This window comes from Candoia aspera, chromosome 11 (assembly GCF_035149785.1).
Source record: "Candoia aspera isolate rCanAsp1 chromosome 11, rCanAsp1.hap2, whole genome shotgun sequence".
Lineage (NCBI taxonomy): Eukaryota > Metazoa > Chordata > Lepidosauria > Squamata > Boidae > Candoia > Candoia aspera.
This window is the reverse complement of record NC_086163.1, coordinates 22,931,166-22,944,276: the sequence shown is the minus strand read 5'-3', so window position 1 is coordinate 22,944,276 and position 13,111 is coordinate 22,931,166. Positions and strand designations below refer to the sequence as shown.

General features: G+C 42.5%; 1 long non-coding RNA gene across 1 annotated transcript in view; it reads left to right on the top strand.

Moving 5' to 3' along the window:
• The first annotated feature begins 926 nt into the window (after positions 1 to 926).
• LOC134503877 (uncharacterized) overlaps positions 927 to 13,111 on the top strand; it is a 47,211-nt gene continuing 35,026 nt past the window's right edge. The window contains exon 1 of the long non-coding RNA XR_010068601.1: positions 927 to 1,224. This is a non-coding gene — a long non-coding RNA (uncharacterized LOC134503877). The remainder of the gene's footprint in view (positions 1,225 to 13,111) is intronic.

Here is a 13,111-nt window from a genome sequence, read left to right as displayed (position 1 = left end):
CATGTTGAATTGCCCCCCCTTCTGTAGTCACACTCCCTGTTTACATACAGAAGCTTCTCATTTGCACAACCTTGTAGCTGCTGCTGGAGGAAATCGGGACTGAAAGCATTTAGCTGATCACCAAAGGTTCACAGGTGGAAGTCTGGTAAAGCCCACAGTGTTGCACGTACAACAATGCATTCAGTTCTCCAAACTCTTGACTTTGTGGTCTTAAGGATTCTTCACATGAAAATGCACTGACTTTCCTTATTCCCCGAGTGAGAAGCGGCTGCATTTATGGACCTCTTTGCTTATATTGTTGAGTGAGACCCTGGATGGTTGTGTTCTACCCTGGTCTTGATGGTGTTACCCCTCTAAATGCAGAGCAAACACAGAACACCCGAAATACAGTGCCGTATTAAACCAATAACTAAGTATTTTCAAAGTGGCCACTCAGTCATCTCATGAGGAAGCTCAAAAGTAGAACAGTGAGCACAAGATCACTGTCCTGCCAGTGCTGTTGAAAGACTTACTGCTGCAATATAATACCATATATGAATGGAATCTCCTTGCAAAGAGTTGGGTTTAATAGCTTTGAGACCAGAGAATACGGAGCTGGTGGTAAAACCAGACCATTGTCTTCCTTTATCTGCTTACCTCTGTATATCAATGGCTTTGATGCGGTTTCCTACTTGTTCCTAACCCAGTCTGCTTTTAACCCAACATTCAGGGAACATCTGCCCTACCTCTGTAATCTTTCAGAAACAGAGGCACGGCATTAGTTCCCCAACGGGTAATGACCAAGTCCAGAAGCACTCATCCATCCCATTCTTTCTAATGTCCAGTGCCAAAATATAGGCCTGATTGAGAAAAGCTATAATCAACAATGTGTCACAGCTGTTGTTTGGGGGTTATTATTAGCACAACTGCTCTCGCACGCTCACTCCCGCTGTTGACTTTCCTTCCACAAATGGGAATGAGTCTTTGCTAGTGTTTCCCCTCGGTGCAAAGCTGCACCGTGTGTCGGAGGGTAGACGCCGCACGCTGGCTTTGGCGCACAGAGTCCGCAGCGGGGAGGTAAACTCACGGCCTGAAGTTAAGAAAGTCAGCAGGCGGATTGGGAAGCCTTCCTTTTGGACTCGGTCAAAGTGCCTACTTCAAGCCCAGGTTGCATCTGCAGTGACAGCCGCTAACAGTTTCCAGAGCAGAGAAAAAATTGGCAGTGCCCTCCTGGAATGTTAGAAGGTAAATGTTTATTTTTTTGTTTTCCCCCGTTCCTGCACTGGCGCACTCTTTCTTTCTCCCTCCCATCTATATAATGTAACAAGACCACCAAGCGTGCGTCTGTCCCTCCAACCCACAATGTTCAATTCACATTTGTTGCTTTTCGTAGAACGTTTCCCTGAGGTCATCCACCTAGCTTCCCCCCACCTCCACACAGGAAACGGCTTTCAGATGTTTATACGTTAAAAAAAAGAAAAGAAAGAAAGCAAAAGCAAAAGAAAGACAGCTAATCTGCCCATTTAACAGGCATTGGCAACTGGCAAGATTTTCCCCCCTTTCCCGCCCCTCCAATGGTATTAATAGCTTTTCCGTTCAAATTACATGTTCACTCAATAAGAGTCTCCGATCCAAAATATTGGATAACCCCCCGTTTCCTTTTAGGACTGATTGGAGCTAGGCAAGCAATAAACTCAGGATTCAGATTAAAAAGAAAAAAAAAAAGGAAAACTTGTAACCAGATTGCGGATCTTAAATAAACCTTTTCCTTTCCTTTCCTTTCCTTTCCTTTCCTTTCCTTTCCTTTCCTTCCCTTCCCTTCCCTTCCCTTCCCTTTCCTTTCCTTTCCTTCCTTCCCTTCCCTTCTTTTTCTTATAGGGCTTAGCCCCCAAATTAGCAATAAATAGCCTGTTTGCAGTACAGTTTAAGAACATAGATTTTGGGGTAAAATGTTCTTGGTTTCTTTGAATTTTTTCAGGGGATCCACACGTTAAGGTCATCCCTCTGTAGCCTGAGGTTTTTCTTCCATCTTTTATCTTATCCTAACAAATTTGTCCAGGAGTTACCAAAAAAAAAAAAAAAAGACCAAACTACAAAATAATAGCTAACCACTAATGACAAATTTAGCTAGTATCATTGTGAGATAATTTTGTTTCATTTATTTTTTTAAAAAAATATGAATTTACCCAAATTCATAGATGAACACAAGTGGACGGTGGTAGCGGTGGTGGTGGCAGCGGCTGGTGTGTGTGCGGGTGTGTGTTAAACTGAATGTAAAAAGATAGTAAAATAAGGTTGCAACCTAATACTTCTTTCTTTTAAAATCTTCAAGTTATCACCCACAGATCTTCACCCAAAGCTCACCCTCTGTTTTTTGGAAGCTCTGGGCAACTTCTTCTAATCTAAAATATGCAGTTTAAGGATTTAACTAATACAACCAATCAATTAACTTGCATTTTTAAAAGTCAACGGATGACTCTTCCCCCCCCCCCGCCCCCCTTTCTTTTCTACTTGACCAGCAGGCTTTGGAATGTCAAAGTGTTATGAATCTGGAAGTTTAATGGCATTCACAAATATATTGTAAAAAATGTGTAAACCAAATGCGGGTGATATTTTCCAAAGGAACACCTGGAAGGTGTAAATCAAAAATATTGTAAACACTTCAAATGGAAGCGCATGACAGAAACACTGGTGTGTTGTCCGATGCGGTCAATCATTCTAGAGAAGCTTAAATCGATAAATCAGACGGTGAACTTTAGACTAATAAACAGCCTCCCTAATGAAAAGGAGATATTCTCTGCTCTCTGAGACTAAACTTTTACTCTCTACTAGCCAAGAAAGCTGATACGAGGGTCAGAGAAACCACATTCTAAAGTCAGATTTGGACTGAACCCAAAAATAGATTCGACTTATTCTTTAAAATGCCCACACGCCCACAACTATGAGACTGGGCACCTTGTTGCACACTTCACATTTTAAGAATCAAAGAAAAAGCATGTGGGACCTTTAACGAGATATTGTGGCTGAAAGATGCCTCATTCCTCGCCTCTCAATTTCAGAATCCCGGCCCCTTTAGGGTACTTACAGTCTTTTCCTCATTTTATTTTATTTTATCTTATTTATTTATTAGATTTATATTCTGCCCTTTGTAGTAGCTTGGGAGGGCTACATGGTGCACCCTCCTCCCATTTTTCCTGTAACAACAGCTTCTGCTAAACTTGGAAAATTCCCTCTAAACCAGCCTTCCTCAACCTTTTGGCCCTGGAGGAACCCTTGAAATATTTTTCGGGCCTTGGGGAACCCCTCCCCATTCAGGCTCAAAGATAGGCCAGAAGTTACAAAATTCTTATATCATGGGTTGGCCTGCATATATCCTTTAACAGAGTTCTTAAACTGAAAATAAAGAACGAAACTTCCCTCTTTAATGTGAAGTTGCCCAAATGTGAAACAATTTTTTAAATAAATCGTGATCTCCCAGGGAACCCCTAGGGATCTCTCATGGAGCCCTAGGGTGCCACACAACCCTGGTGGAGAAACCCTGATCTAAATATTGGAAATGAGTGATGCTGTCTTGACTTTGTCTGTGAGCCTCCTTATACCCCAGGAAAGATAATTTCAGTCTTTAGTCAACTTCTTTATTCCTAGAGACACTCCCTTGTCCTGGGAAGTCCTCTGCTGAGACCTGTGGCTTTTTCCTAAAAAAAATTTTTAATTAAGTTTTTTTTTTAGAAAAATTCTGACGAACTAAAAATGGGTGCCAGTGCTTTTATTCTGAAGCATTCTTAGATGCTTGTACCCTCCCAAAAAAGAAAGCAAAGGAAGCCCCCCGCCCTCCCCATTGTTGTTCTGTAGAAGGGGGAAGCATGGAGATTGCACGAAGTCAGCTGGGAGAGATCCAAGATGGGTGGGTTGAGGAGAGGAGAACAGACAGAAACTCACTGTGGCTGTGTTCACACAAAACAGCCGATCAGGCTAAAACGATTTGGGCTGTTTGTGGTTTATGATGATGGGAACCCAACCTTTGTCTTTGCATGCTGTGCAAAGTAGCATGTAAAGGCATTATATTGAGCCTTCTGTGTTAGGAGAAGACAACAACTATGGTTTGTTATCTGAGTTTAGGTTTAGTCTGGTGTGTGAACTCCAACTATGTGCCTTTGGTGTGTTTTGCTGCAGATGAGTGAGGTTAAGCTACTGCCCTGAAAGAGAACAACAAACAAGCAACTGGAGAGTGGCTTTTATGGACTGAGAAAGGAGGATAGAAGAATGGGAGAGGTGATATAAAGGGGGTGAACGACATTGGGCTTTAAAGACTGGGCAACACCTATCCAGCCTCTTATAATCAAATGTATGGGTACCTAATGAATTTGCATTTCATTGAATCTGGACTGCCTGCAGGGAGTGGTCAATAAAAGTCAAGATGGTGACTGGGAAAGTGCAATCAAAGCTCCTCTTGTTTTTTATATGCATCACCCCATCACACACACCATTGCGACTTTGTTTGACATAACCTGAGGACACACCTGCAGAGAATTCTAGAGTTGGAAGGGGCCACCAAGGCCAACAGGAAGTGATGGCATATGCATCCTGAAGCAAACAATGACAATGGCCTCATTTATGATATTTGCATGATGACCTCGTGATGCACATGACCACATTACAGCTTACCCTGGGCACCTATGGCTGTTTCTAATTTCCAGGCCTGCTCCCTGGTGCCCAACAGCCAAGGACTCTCTGCTTTGCCCTCAGTGTCATTTCATCAATCCAGGCCACTTGCATTTGCTCTGAGACAGTCACCAGAAGTTATCATCTACTCTTCCTTGCAGGTGTCAACCCATTGTTCTGATCATGAACTTGGCAAGAATTAAGATATATAATATATAAGATTAGAGGCACGCAACTTTAAATATTTACTCTTTAAATATATAGGCTGCCAGTTAATGTTAGGGGCAATCTAATGTAATTGTGGGTGTCATCTGGTTGCTGGATTCCCACATTCATTATGATAATAAATCTGCTTCTGGTTTTAGTATGCCTCTAAGCTTAGGCTGGCCTTAAAGATAAGGCAATATTTTGTTAAGCAGGAGGAATATTTCATTCCTCAAGCAGGCAACGTTTTTAGGATATTGGAAAGGTGCAGCAAAAAGCTGCTGGTGAGATCTGAGACCTGCTGTAAAGCAATGACGAAAAGCGGTCACAGCTGGGTTTCTTCAGTTTAGAGAACAACTGGACCTAAGTGAGGCTTATCAAAATATGGCAGGTGAGACAGGTTGAGGACTTGGACTGTCCTTCTGTCTGTTTATCCTTCTAATTACCCAGGTCTCTCCTGCAAGCCATGATTCCATCACATGCAGCACAAGCCACACCAACATCATGCATGTGACTGATGCAGATCACGTAATTCATGCATTTGCACAACGATGCCACAGTGTACATGAGATTATCTATCCTTCCCACTGATGCATGGATCATCCATCTAATCTATTTAGGTCCCTCTGCTATAAGATAAGACTTTTGACCGGGCAACGTAATTGAGCATCAAAAGGTTCAAGGCACAGAAGAGAGTTTTCCCCTCTTCACAAGGACTAGTTAGGCTGTGGAGTTTGCTGCCTGGTGTAGTATCCATAACCACAAAGCTTCCAGGTTTTAGAGCAGTCCACCTCTGCATAAGGCTGGATAGTGGTGTTTCCTCCTTTCATGTATCCCCAGATGCTCTTTATTAGAAGAAAAAAATAGGAAAAAAAAGTGTGCATCAAGAGGTGCTAAGCCAAAGAATTCTTCAGTGAGCTTTTGATGGCTGGTTAACAGATCCATAGAAGGTCTTACTGTTTTCATGTAATTTTCAGTCTTGTTAGTTTGTCCTTGTTAATTCTGGTGATGGTTGGACTGCTCCCTAAAAGGAGTTCATTGTAAATAATGTTTTTGTTTGTTTGTTTATATTATTTTCACCTACCCTTTCCAGGAGTATCTAACTACTGTGGGAAACAGGACTCTGGATCTGATGTATTTTTAATCTGCTTCAATGGCGATGTCTTATCTGGGTTATTCCTTCTGCTTTGTATTATTCTTTGGACTCACATCTGAGTGTTGAGTTCATCTCACAAACTGGGTGTGCTCCTGACAGAAGGGGAGAAGATGGGGAGAAGAAGTTTTGAACATAGGGAAAGAACAAAGTGGTAGATGTTTACAATTCATGGATGAGTTTGGTATGAATGATTTGAAACGGGTTTCTTTCTCTTTGAAAGAAAGGAGTACCTTTTTGAACAGGAAGCACCTAATGACAAAAAGGTGGCTGTGTTTCCCCATTGTGTGTGTGTGTGTGTGTGTGTACAACTTCCCAGAAAGGTAAGTTCTTCTGAAAAAAAGTGACTTGCTCTATGGCTGACATGGAACGGAACCCAGATATGAGAAACACTCCGTGTATGTATGCAATATTTAACATACCCAAGGAAGTGCAGATAAATGCATGCATGTGGCAAGTAAATTCCTGCAAAAATAAAGGTACAGTGCAAGATGTTTTCTTGCTGTGGTTGATATCAGGTTGTTCTTTATAAAAATAATTTTAATTACAAATATACAAAACATTCAGCATGCGCAAAGAAGTTAATCATTGTTCATCTATGTAGAAGATCTGACCAATTTAATATGGAGAGCAATATAAAATATTGCATTAAATATAAGGATATATACAGCATGTGTGTGTGTGTGTGCACATATATGGTATGTGTATATATATATATATATATATATATATATACACATACATACATACATACATATTTGATTAGCCATTAGGCCTTATCAGAGTACAGGATATAAAATATAAAACATCAATAAGACTGTGTGTAAAAATAAAAGAAAAGAAACAAATTAGATAAGAAAATGAATAAAAATACAAATCATATTTCTGAATCGCCCCTACAGTTTACCCCAGTCAGGCTCACATATGCAGATCTCAAACGAACTGTTATAGGATTTTAAGGTTTTGGTTTCCCTGTGGAGGATCCCGTTCTTATTTTATTGTTATGAGAGGTTTTAAATCTTCTTTGTCTCTTGAGTCGTTTGCAAGTAGGTGGCCTTATCAACGGAATGAAGAAAAAAAACGAAAACAAAATATGAAATGAGAACTAGCTTTCTATCAAGCAGGTACTGGCTACTGCATTTGATCTGTATGATGCTAAAACTGGTTGGAGGTCCAAGGGCTCTCTCACCCCCCAGTGACTTCTTGAACTTAGGAAAGAAATTAACATCCTGTTTAAGACCAAACAACACGCAAAACAAAACTAAATCTGTCTGTCCTTGCATGACACATGGAGAAAAGATGGGTGCAATTAGTCATGTTTCTCGAAAGTAGCTTCTTCAGAATCGCCCACACATCCCTGTAACATCCCCCCCTTCCCTCCAGGGTGGAATTCTGATGGAATCTACCATGCCAATTCACAAAGTTATGGGAATGACTGGGGAGAACTCCAACTTGCACTAGGTTCCCAAAAGGGTACGACATATCAATGGAAAATACAGGACTGGTTCAGCCTTTCATGACTAGGCTAATGAGCCTCCCCCAACCTGGCATCTTCTATGAGGTTGATGATGTGGCTTGTAGGCTGCACATCCACAGGTTGGGGAATCCAAGCTTCTAAATACAAAGACCCTATGACATTTTACCAGCTGGAGGAGGGAGTGTATCCTAGTGCTTGGAGAGGTAGAGTTGAAGCCCATCTTCTCTGCATCAAGCTGGGGAACAACTCTGCAGCTCTGACTAAACTAGAGTCGTAGCCCAACACATTTGCAGGCCACCAAGGTGGAAAAGGCTCTTCTAAAGGCCTTGAGGGTCTAGGAACAATGGGATGGCACTTCATAGGTTGGGGGAGGGGGTGTCCAAAAAGTCAAGATGACCATACATTTAAAGCCTTGCACTTGTGTGCTGCATGCACAATGCATGTAAAAAAGGAGATGGGCTTTGATCGCAGGGTTGCTGCCATCGCCTAGATCAGCCTTTCTCAACTTTTTGACCCTGGAGGAACCCTTGAAATATTTTTCAGGCCTCGGGGAACCCCTGCACATTCAGTCTCAAATATAGGACAGAAGTTCCAAAATTAGTATAGTTGTTTCATGGGTAGGCCTGTATACATGCATGAACAGTGTTCTTAAACTGAAAATAAAGAATGAAACTTACCTCTTTAATGTTAAGCTGCCCGAATTTGAAATACATTTTTAAATTAATTGTGATCTCCCAGGGGGCCCCTAGTGACCTCTCGCGGAAGCCTAGGGTGCCACGGAACCCTGGCTGAGAAACCCTGATCTAGATCTTTTGACCCCTCCTGCAGATGCTCTTGATATGGCCACTTATTCTCCCCGACAATTCTTTCCCCCCATTGGACACCTTTTCCTTCTCCCCCAAACGGCAGGGCAGAGACTACTCTGTCTAGCAATTTGAATTCAATTTGAATTGGATTTTGAAATTAGAATCAAGGCTGCAGTGGACCCATATGATGCAAGTTGCTTGGGTCAGCATTTGAGAGATCACACGTACTGTAAGTACTCACTGACCCAGAGGAACAAATCCAGAGCTAAGAAATAGGAAAAAGCAGGCAAGATTCATCCCTACTCCACATTACACCAAAAGAAGCACCATCCCTTCCCACTTGAAACATATCCTGGCCTTTAATTAGCTCCTTAATTATAACGAGCAGAGGCTGCCTCCAGCGCAGGCTGGGCCCCCCTTCCCAGGGATGGCTGGCGCGCAGTTTCTGTCCGCTCTATCTGTGTCTTTGCGAAGACGAGGTTTCTCAAATTACTAATTCTTCTAATGGTGTAGTGGAGCAAAAAACAGTCATTACTTTCCCTGAGAAATGACATTCTTAATATCATTACTGAAAACTTTTGTGGTAAGCTAACTCATATCCGTTTCGGCCAATGATGCAGTTTTACACTGTAGCATAAATCTGGAAGAAGATGGGTTGATAAGTGTTGGCTTCAAGCTTGTTTTTCTGATTGGAGTTTCTTGCTCTGCACATTTGGGATAGAAGTGCGCACATGTTCACGTGTGCAACACTCTGTGTGTGTGTGTGTGTGTGAGAGAGAGAGAGAATGCAAAAGGAAGCAGTCACTAGCATTAATCTAGTCTCTGCAAGGGACATTTTTTGGGGGATTTAATTTGTTTGCCTCTTGTAAATCCCTACCAGACTGCATAAGTGGCTTTAAAACTGTTGGGAAACAAGCAAAGAAACAGCAAACAGCAAAAAATGTCTTCCGGAGCAGAAGAAGGACATTGAAAGTTGCAGGCATGTTTCAGCCACGTACGTCATTGTACTGATGCAATGTGGAAGATGAAGGAAATGTTTCCAAAATTACCTCCCTGGATTTTGGTTCTGATTCCATACTTGGCTAAGAATCCACTCTTCATTCTTTGTGTGTGTGTCTCTGTGTGTGTGTAATTTTTGGATTTTGTAGCACATGCTGCGCACATGCAGTTCAGGGGTGTCTGGGGGTGGTAGTGGAGACCAAAGTCAAGATGATGGGTTCTATTGTGTGGTTGTGGCAACCATCTTGACTTTTTTGATTCCCCCTTGCGAAACCTCCTCCTCCCCCCACCCCAGTGCAGGTTGGGTTACTATTCAGCATCTCTTCCCCTTTCCCCTATTTCCTCAACATGGAAAACCATTAAGAAGAAACAACTGCATCACAAAAGAGGCCAGGGTCAGCAGCCAATGTCCACTGGATGTGTGGGGGGGGGGTCCAAAAATGACGCTTTACATCAAAATGTTTATGCCCAGCTGGGCACAAGAAATCCACTGTAATGCAGTTTTGTATGAAATTAGGGTTTCTTCTAAAAAAACTGCAGTGGGTAATTGTGGGAGGGGGCATGAGTATTTGCTTGATGGCTCCTGTGTGGCATTCCTTCAAAGCAAATCTTACCAGATTGGTTATCAATCTCTATGGGGATACCTAAGTAGGCAGGTAGCTAGCCAGCCTTGGATGATTGGGAAAAAGCTAACAAGCCCTAGTTAGTTTTTGGATGGGAGACCACCAAAACTCTAGGCTAGATTAGGAGGTCCAAAAAAGGAACAAAAATATTCTGGAAGAAGGCAGTGTTAGGACTCTTCTGTCTTCTTGCTAAGAAAATTCCATGGCTGTGGAGTCAAGCCTGACCTTGCCCAGTTCAGGGGCAGTATCTAGCTAACCTTGGACGATTTTAAAAAGGGAAGTAGGACCGGGCTTGGTTCATACTTGGTTGGGAGACCATTATAAAATGGCAAAACTAGACTGGAAAAAAAATAACCTGGAAGAAATCGCAAATCCCTTTTGTGTTACTGCCAAGTAAACTACAAAGACATATCCATGGAATCACTAGAAGTCCAACTCAACATGTGGGTGTCTTTTTGACTCGTGTGGCAATGAGGACATACACAAATGTCCCAGCATGATTCCTTCTGGCTTTAGTCACCTATATCTCCTTCTCCTTCTCCTTCTCCTTCTCCTTCTCCTTCTCCTTCTCCTTCTCCTTCTCCTTCTCCTTCTCCTTCTCCTTCTCCTTCTCCTAGTGGCTGCCAGCCCTGTTTCTAACTTTGAACTTGAACAGATTTGTCCAAACAGCTGGGATAGACAGAACAATGCAGGCGTGGAGACCAACGTGTGTCAGGCACCCAGTCACCAAACTACGGTAGAGAGATTCAATCAGGAGGGCTTAGATCCCTTGAACAGATGCTGGGTGGCCAAAACCCAACTCACCAGCTTTCCACAGTTAAGGGAAGGGCCCTGCAAAAGGTGGGAAGGCAAGTTCCTCCCTGCTCCCATGTAATTTGAACATCGAGAAGACCCCAAGTTCTTTTAGCATCTGTCTGGATATGTCTATCACAGGATTCCTATCTCCTCCTCTGGGTACAGAAGGAAGCCTGGTGTTTCAGTGGGGCAGCTGCCAAAGAGAGAATGCCAAGTATTTGCCTGCCTTGACAAGATTGATCATCGCTCCCAGAAACTGTGGACCAAGAGAGAGATCTCTGGGTGGCAGCCAACGCTGTAATTATTGGGCCCTGGGAGATTAATAAGTGACAGTCACAACCACAGTTGGAATTGGGCACCCCCCCCATGTCCCCTAAGCCCTGCTGGAATGTATGGGCGTGATGCCAAGTCCGATGCATTTCACTGGGGAGGGGGCAGGAAAATTTTCAAGTGAATTATAGGTCCCCAGGTGTATAAAAATAGTCAGAAGTGAGCTTGGAAAAATAAAAAATCAAGAAGTCCTGGCAATTATTTGAAAACAAGAACCCTGAAGGGAAGAAAAACTGCTAGTAGATGTTAAATTAAAGCCCTATTTCAGGCAGCTGGGTAAAAAGGAAACTCCACTGAAAATGAGGCATCAATTGGGAATTTCATTTCTGTAGCATGGAATCTTTTAATTTGCTCGCTTGTCTCTCTTAGCAGGCAACCACGGAAATCTTACACCACAGCAAGGATGGTGGGTGGCAGATTCTTCCTTTGCCGCAAATATCTTTCCCCTAAAGCTCTAAATTAAAAGCATTTCGGTCTGTTTAGGGATCTAGTCCTCAGTCTAGCAAAGCTTTTGTTGTTGTTAAAAAAAAGCAGTTTTGCCATTTGCCAGCTCAAAAAAGGTGTCTTATCACAGAGCAGTGTTTCTCAGCCTTGTCAACTTGAAGTGCTATGGGCTTCAACTCCCAGAATTTGAATCTGAATTCATGAGTTCTGGGAGTTGAAGTCTGCACCTTTTCAAGTTGCCAAGGTTGAGAAACTGTCATGTACTGTAGGTTTTCTCTTTATTTATTTATTTTATTTATTTATTATTCAAATTTAATTACCGCCCATCTCCCCCAAAAGAGGCACTCTTGGAACCTTGTCTGGAGCTGCACTTAATTCCAGGTCACATTTCTTCACTTAGGCACCTTGACCCTCCAGAATGAAGTATTGATACTACAGTTCCCAGAGATCTGCTAGTTCGTAACTGGGAATTATAGTCCTAACACATTTGGAGAACCCCAAGTTAAAGGACCTTCCGGTTTGAAGATCTAACCTTGGGATTTTATCATGTTTCTGTCTGAGTTTCCTGCTGTGACAGGCTTTGGGTCTACCAAGTGGAATATATCTGGTAGAGTCCCAAAGAGAGTGAAATTTTATGTGGCCAGACTTGGTTTTTAATCAGCTGTTCTCCCAGCTTTGATGATCCTTGATGAGCCCCTTTGTTCTTCAAGTTTTAAAAGCAATCATTGTGTTTTATCTACTGGAGGTTTTTTTTTAACTGCAATGTTTTACAAAGCGCTTCAGTTCTGCGTTTTTGGATGCCTTGAACCCTGTCTTCTAAATGGCATGGCAGGAGAGATTATTTAAAATGGAACATTGTTCATATGGCTCCTCTCCAGTGATGAGTTTGATAACGTGCTTCTTCTCATGTGCTAGAAAGTACAAGTGGGTAACCAGTTTCAGAGGACTGTAGGGGGAATCATAGAAAGGTTTTTCAGGAGCCTAGATCAGTATTTCTCAACCTTGGCAATGTTAAGATCTGTGGACTTCAGTTCCCAGAAGTCCCCCCTATTAGCTCCTCTTCTGCTGAGCAGCTGCAGTCTTATCTCCTTCCACTTCTGGTCTCACTTCCAAGGATGGCTTGCTTGACTTACATCTTGGCTTGTGAAGGCCTAAGGTGGTTTATCTGACAATTGTCAGTGATGCTGGATTTAGAATATGATTTTTACAGCCATATCATTTCTCTGCTTTTAGTCTTTGGTTTGACCACACATTGTATGTGCTGTTTGAGTGGAATTTGTAGGATTAGGCCATGGACCAAGCTGGACCAAGATGCCCAGCTGGGTGGTAGCTCCTTTCCCCAAAGCTAAGCAGGGTTGGCCTTGGTTAATAATTGGATGGTATACCACTAGGATAAAATAGTTAAGAGCAGAGACATCACACTGACAACAAAGGTCCGCATAGTTAAAGCAATGGTGTTCCCCGTAGTAACATATGGCTGTGAGAGCTGGACCATAAGGAAGGCTGAGCGAAGGAAGATAGATGCTTTTGAACTGTGGTGTTGGAGGGAAATTCTGAGAGTGCCTTGGACTGCAAGAAGATCAAACCAGTCCATCCTCCAGGAAATAAAGCCAGACTGCTCACTTGAGGGAATGATATT